This window comes from Apium graveolens, chromosome 5, assembly GCF_009905375.1.
Source record: "Apium graveolens cultivar Ventura chromosome 5, ASM990537v1, whole genome shotgun sequence".
Classification (NCBI taxonomy): domain Eukaryota; kingdom Viridiplantae; phylum Streptophyta; class Magnoliopsida; order Apiales; family Apiaceae; genus Apium; species Apium graveolens.
In genome coordinates, this window is record NC_133651.1 from 73,909,728 (window position 1) to 73,916,109 (window position 6,382).

At 39.4% G+C, this 6,382-nt stretch overlaps 1 non-coding gene across 1 annotated transcript; it reads left to right on the plus strand.

Moving 5' to 3' along the window:
• The first annotated feature begins 6,067 nt into the window (after positions 1–6,067).
• On the plus strand, positions 6,068–6,174 carry LOC141662311 (small nucleolar RNA R71). Its single transcript, XR_012550432.1, has one exon. It is a non-coding gene; the product is annotated as a small nucleolar RNA R71 (small nucleolar RNA).
• The last annotated feature ends 208 nt before the right edge of the window (positions 6,175–6,382 follow it).

The window sequence follows — 6,382 nt, forward strand, 5'->3', positions numbered from 1 at the left end:
TGTTTTACTTGTGATTCTTTGCTTAAGTTGTAATCTTAGATGCTCATTTTATTTATTGTTAAACCTAATATTATTATTAATGTACTTTTTTTTAATTCAGTTCTTTCAGAATTAGTTTATCTCGGTTTATTTACCATGCTTTCATTGGAACTCATGGTGACTGAGTTCGGTTATGAACTAATTGTTATCGTGGGGTTTTAACGGATATACTTATGGATTTCTGTAGTTAGCTTGTTTCAATATCTTGGTGTGTGGTGATTGTATGATATGTTAGTATCGGTTGTGCTTATTCGTCTTATGTGCGTCACGAACATATAAGATAGCGTGTTAATCTCTATTGAAGCGACAGTGATTATAGAGATTTAGAACTTGCCATGCGAGCATAGGTTAATGTATTTGTTATGCATGATTCGTATGTAATTTTAACCATCGTACTTGCCCTATGTAATCACAATATATGACTTGTGCATTAAACCTTTATGTTATCAAATTCTATAGACATATAGGGTCTCAACATATTTGGTGTATATTCAGCTTCTATCTCTTTTGTAAATGTCTGGTAGTAAGGTATTCGTACAACGAAAGTTGGCATTTACTAGTTTCGTGTTATCTGATTAGTTGGCATCACTATTGCATGCTAAGGTTAAGAACAATGACTTTCAGTGAAGTATATAGTGAAGTTAAAATCCCATTTTGTCTCATATAGTTAATTCAAACACTCTTATTCTCCTAGGTAATGTTTGCTAGTTTAATGAGTATAATCAACACAAATTGTTATTGTCTTAGCATTGAGCGATACCCATATCATTGTTGCATAAGTACTTAATCTTAAGTTAACCAAAAGAGTCTCTGTGGGTAGGAATCTGAATTACATCTTATATACTTGCGAACGTGTATACTTGCGTGAATTTTTAGCGTGTGTTTTCATTAAGAATATGAAGATGTGATGTATATGTATATAAGAAGTAAAGGGATGGGTGTGGGTTTAAAAGTGTTTAGGTGTAGAATTAGGGTAAAAATGGGATAACATCAGTTTTGCTTAGGTTTGTACTGATTTTTTTTCTGATTTTCTCTTTTTTTTCTTGTCTAGTGACCTCGGGAGGCCCCCCTGTTTCAGGAGCGGGCACGCCATGCTTTTGGAAAAATTCCAGAATTTTAATTTTTGTTTTTTTTTCTTTTTTTCGAAGCTACTATACAACAAAGCATGGGTTGCCTCCCACGAAGTGCTTGGTTTACGTCACTAGCTTGACGTGAAACTTCAAAATCAATTTATCGCAAGAACGACGCTCACCACCTCATGGTTTGTCGTATCACCATAGTAATGCTTCAACCTCTGACCATTTAATTTAAACGATTGGTATGGATGCTTATCAAAAATCTCCACAGCTCCATGTGGAAACACAGTTTTGACAATGAATGGACCTGACCACCTCGACTTAAGCATTCCTGGAAAAAGACGGAGACGGGAGTTGAATAGTAGAACTTGTTGACCAGACACAAATGACTTGTGCACTAACCTCCTATCATGCCATCTCTTGACCTTCTCCTTGTATAACTTGTTGTTCTCATAAGCCTGAAGAAGAAACTCATCGAGTTCATTAAGTTGAAGCATTCTCTTTTCTCCAGCAGCCGATATGTGAAGATTCAGCTTCTTCAAATCCCAATATGCTTTATGTTCTAGCTCTGCAGGTAAATGACAAGCATTACCATACACCAACTGGAAATGAGACATGCCTAGAGGAGTCTTAAACGTCGTTCTATAGGCCCAAACAGCTTCATCTAGCTTCAATGACCAATCTTTCCTTGATGAACTCACAACCTTCTCCAAGATTCGCTTGATCTCACGATTCATCACTTCAGCTTGCCCATTAGTTTGAGGATGGTAGGTTGTGGAAACATGATGTTTCACATGACATCTTTCCACTAATGCAGTAAATTTGCAATTGTAGAAATGCGATCCCTCATCACTAATTATAACCCTTGGAATACCGAAATGTGTGAATATATGCTTATGAAGAAAATTTATCACAACCTTAGCTGGTTGGCAAAGCTTTAACCTCAACCCATTTAGACACATAATCCACCACCAAAAGAATATACTGATTATTGCATGATGAGATAAATGGCCCCATGAAGTCGATTCCCCAAATATCAAAAATCTCAACTTCGAGAAGCACATTAAAAGGCATCTCGTCTCTCTTGGACATATTTCTAACTCATTGATAGCGATCACATCTTAACACGAACTGATGAGCATCTTTAAACAAAGTTGGACAGAAAAATCCCACTTGAAGAATACGGGCAGATGTCTTCTCTCCACCATAATGACCACCATACACAGTGGCGTGACAATCTCGCAGAATACCCTCTGTCTCACTATACAGAATTCATTGCCTGTTAATCTGATCTGCTCCCTGTTTGAAAAAGAACGGCTTATCCCATCGATACCACTTCACCTCATGTAGAAACTTCTTCCTTTGAGCAAAAGAGAGTTCTGGGGAAATCACATTACTCACAAGATAGTTCACAATATCTGCAAACCATGGTTCTTCTTCTCGCACCCCAAAAAGTTGCTCATCGGGAAAAGATTCATTGATTAACGTCTTATCTTGTGAAGCTTTGTCATGATCTTCCAAACGAGAGAGATGATCAGCTACCTGATTTTCTGTACCTTTTATGTCCTTGATTTCCAGCTCGAATTCCTGTAGTAATAGAATTCATCGAATCAAACGATGTTTTGAATCTTTCTTCGAGACCAGATATTGAATAGCATCTTGATCAGTGAAAACTGTCACTTTTATCCCAAGAAAATAAGATCAAAATTTCTCAAAACCATAGACAATCGCCAAAATCTCATTCTCTGTAGTAGTGTAATTCAGCTGAGCACTATTAAGGGTTTTACTAGCATAGTAAACCACATGGAATATTCTTCTTTCTCTGGAAAAGAACAACTCCAACTGCAAAATCACTTGCATCACACATCATCCTGAAGGGCTCATCCCAATCAGGTGTAGTAATAACAGGTGTTGTAGTCAAACTCTTCTTCAGGCTCTCAAAAGCAGCTAAATATTCTTCATCAAAATTAAAAGGGATATCCTTCTCTAACAGATTTCACAAGGGTTTAGAGATTTTTGAAAAGTCTTTGATGAATCGCCGATAAAAACCCGCATGACCAAGAAACCTGCGGATTCCCTTAACTGAGATTGGTGGAGGAAGATTTTCAATAACCCCCACCTTGGCCTTATCTACTTCAAGCCCCTTGCTAGACACCTTGAGCCCAAGAATGATGCCTTGTTACACCATGAAGTCACATTTTTCCCAGTTGAGCACCAGATTGGTCTCAACACATCTTTTCAGCACCAAACCAAGATTATGCAAGCACTCGTCATACGAAGTCCCGAACACAGAGAAGTCATCCATGAACACCTCCACATTAGTGCCAATCATATCAGAGAATATGACCATCATACATCTCTGAAAAGTAGCAGGTGCACCACAAAGTCCGAAAAAAACTCGATGAAAAGTGAAAGTGCCAAAAGGACAAGTAAAGGTGGTCTTCTCCCGATCTTCTGGGGCAATGCAAATCTGATTATAGACCGAGTACCCATCCAGAAGATAATAATACTCATGATCAGCCAACATGTCAAGCATTTGATCAATAAATGGAAGTAGGAAGTGATCATTCCTGGTGGTTTTATTCAGTTTTTGAGATTCCATGTATACTCTCCACCCTGTGACTGTCCGAGTAGGAATGAGCTCGTTCTTCTCATTAGCAACAACTGTAATGCCTCCTTTATTAGGCACACACTACACTGGGCTCACCCATGAAAATCGGATAGATGATCCTTGCATCCATCCATTTAAGAATTTCCTTCTTCACAACCTCTTTCATGATAGGATTGATTTTTCTCTGTTGTTCAACTGTTGGCTTACTTCCTTCCTCAAGCAGAATTTTATGCATGCAGTAAGAAGGGTTGATTCCCTTGATATCTGCTATAGTCCATCCAATTGATGATTTAAACTCTCTCAGAATTCTCAAGAGCTTGTCTTTGTCACTACCTGTTAAGATGCAATAATAACAGGAAAAGTAGATGCATCGCCTAAAAAAGCATACCTCAAGTGATCAGGCAGTGGTTTTGACTCAAATATGGGAGCTTTCTGAATAGATGGTTTGAGACGATCCTGAGAATGCTTCAGCTCTGCTAATCCAAGAGACTCTAATGGCAAATCCAATCTCCTTTTCCATGGAGAAGTATTCAAATACTGTAGCTATTCTGCCCCCTCTTCATCTTCACTATCAGATTCCCCTATTAAGGCTCACTCTAAGGCATCAGTCTTGAGCATTTGATCAAGCTCTGAAGTCACTACAGAATCGACCAACTTTACTTTAAAGCACTCCTCTTCATCATTAGGGAATTTCATTGCATTGAAGATATTGAAAGTCACGTCCTGACCCTGAACCCTCATAGTAAGCTCACCCTTCTGTACATTGATCAGAGTTTGGCCTGTAGCTAAGAATGGTCTCCCTAAGATAATGGGAATCTTCTTATCTTCCTCGAAGTCCAGAATGAAAAAATCAGAAGGGAAGATGAGTTTATCCACCTTAACCAAGACATCCTCCTCTACTCCTCGCGGATAAGTGATGGAACGGTCAGCCAGTTGCAAGGACATGTTTACCTATTTTGGATCAGGCAGACCAAGTTTCTTGAAAATGGACAAGGGGATCAGATTGATGCTAGCTCCCAAGTCATACAAACACTTATCGAAAGAAAGATTTCCAATGTTACACGGTATCGTGAAGCTTCCTGGATCTTTAACCTTAGGAGGAAGTTTATATTGCAGCACATCACTGCACTCTTCCGTTAGAGCAACGGTTTCCGATTCCTCAAGTTTTAGCTTCTGATATAGAATACCCTTCATGAACTTATCATAGCTCGAAATTTGTTCTAGAGCTTCCATAAAAGGTATGTTAATGTGCAACTTCTTGAAAACCTCAAAAAACTTGGCAACTTGCTTGTCGAACTTCTGCTTTTAAAGCCTTTTAGGATATGGAGGAGGCGAATAGACTTGTTTATCCCCTGTATTATCCTTAGGAGTAGTGTTTTCAACATCATTCTTTTTCGGTTCTGCTTTGCCATTCTTTTTCTCAGCCGAATCAGCAAAATTGTCAATTTCTGGAATTTTAGAGGGCGCGGGCGCGCTGCCCTTCTGGAGAAAATTTTCATCTTCTTTGTTTTGATGATTTTCAGGGTTAACGACCTTTCCAGACCTCAAGGTGATTGCCTTAAGCTGTTATTTAGCTTCCCTCTTGCCCGGATTAGCTTTCGTATCACTCAGAAGAGTTCCTTGTGGTCGGTTCAATAAGGCGTTAGCAATTTACCCTATTTGATTCTCCAGAGTCTTGATCGAAACCGCTTGGCTTTTGCACATAAGCCTCAACTCCTCCAATTCAGATTTTTTATTCGAGGATGGACCGGCACCTCTATGAGATTGCTGTTACATCCCCTGTGGCTGAAATTGCTATTTTGGTGCAAACTGTTGATGAAAACCATGATGATTGGATTGCTTGTTTCCAAACTGCTGGTATGGTTGTTGTGGCTATTGCATACCACCCTGATTATTGCTCCACCTGAAGTTAGGATGGTTGCGGTTGTTAGGATGGTAAGTAGCATGAACAGGTTCTTGCGACCTCTGAAAGTTGCTCACAAATTGAGCTGATTAATTAGATATAGCATATTGCTCCGTCACGTGCGATCCTGCACAAAGCTCACAAACACTCATTATCTGTTGAACACCATAGTTGGTCAGAGAATCGACCTTAATAGTCAATGCATTTAGCTGCGCAGTGATAGCCGTAGCTATATCCACCTCCAGAATTCCTGCTACCTTGCCTTGTGATAGCCTCTGAGTTGGATTCTGATATTCATTCGCAACCATCATCTCAATTAGCTCATAAGCTTCCTCATAGCTCTTAGCCCATAAAGCTCCACCTAATGCTGCATCGAGCATAGGTCTTGACTGTGCTCCTAAACCGTTATAAAAGCAATTTATCACCATCAAGTCAGGCATTCCATGATGAGTACACTTCCTAAGCATCTCCTTATAGCGCTCCCAAGCTTCACCTAAAGATTCACCAGATTGTTGCGCGGATTGAGTAAGAGCATTCCTGATTGCAGCTGTCTTTGCCATAGGGAAGAATTTAGTAAGGAATTTCTGAGTAAGTTCCTCCCAAGTCGCAATAGAACCAGCTGGTAGAGAGTGTAACCAGCTCTTAGCTTTATCCCTCAGAGAGAATGGGAAAAGTCTCAGTTTCATAACATCTTCAGAAACATTATTGAACTTGAAGGTGTCGTAGATCTCGATGAAATCCCTAATGTGCATA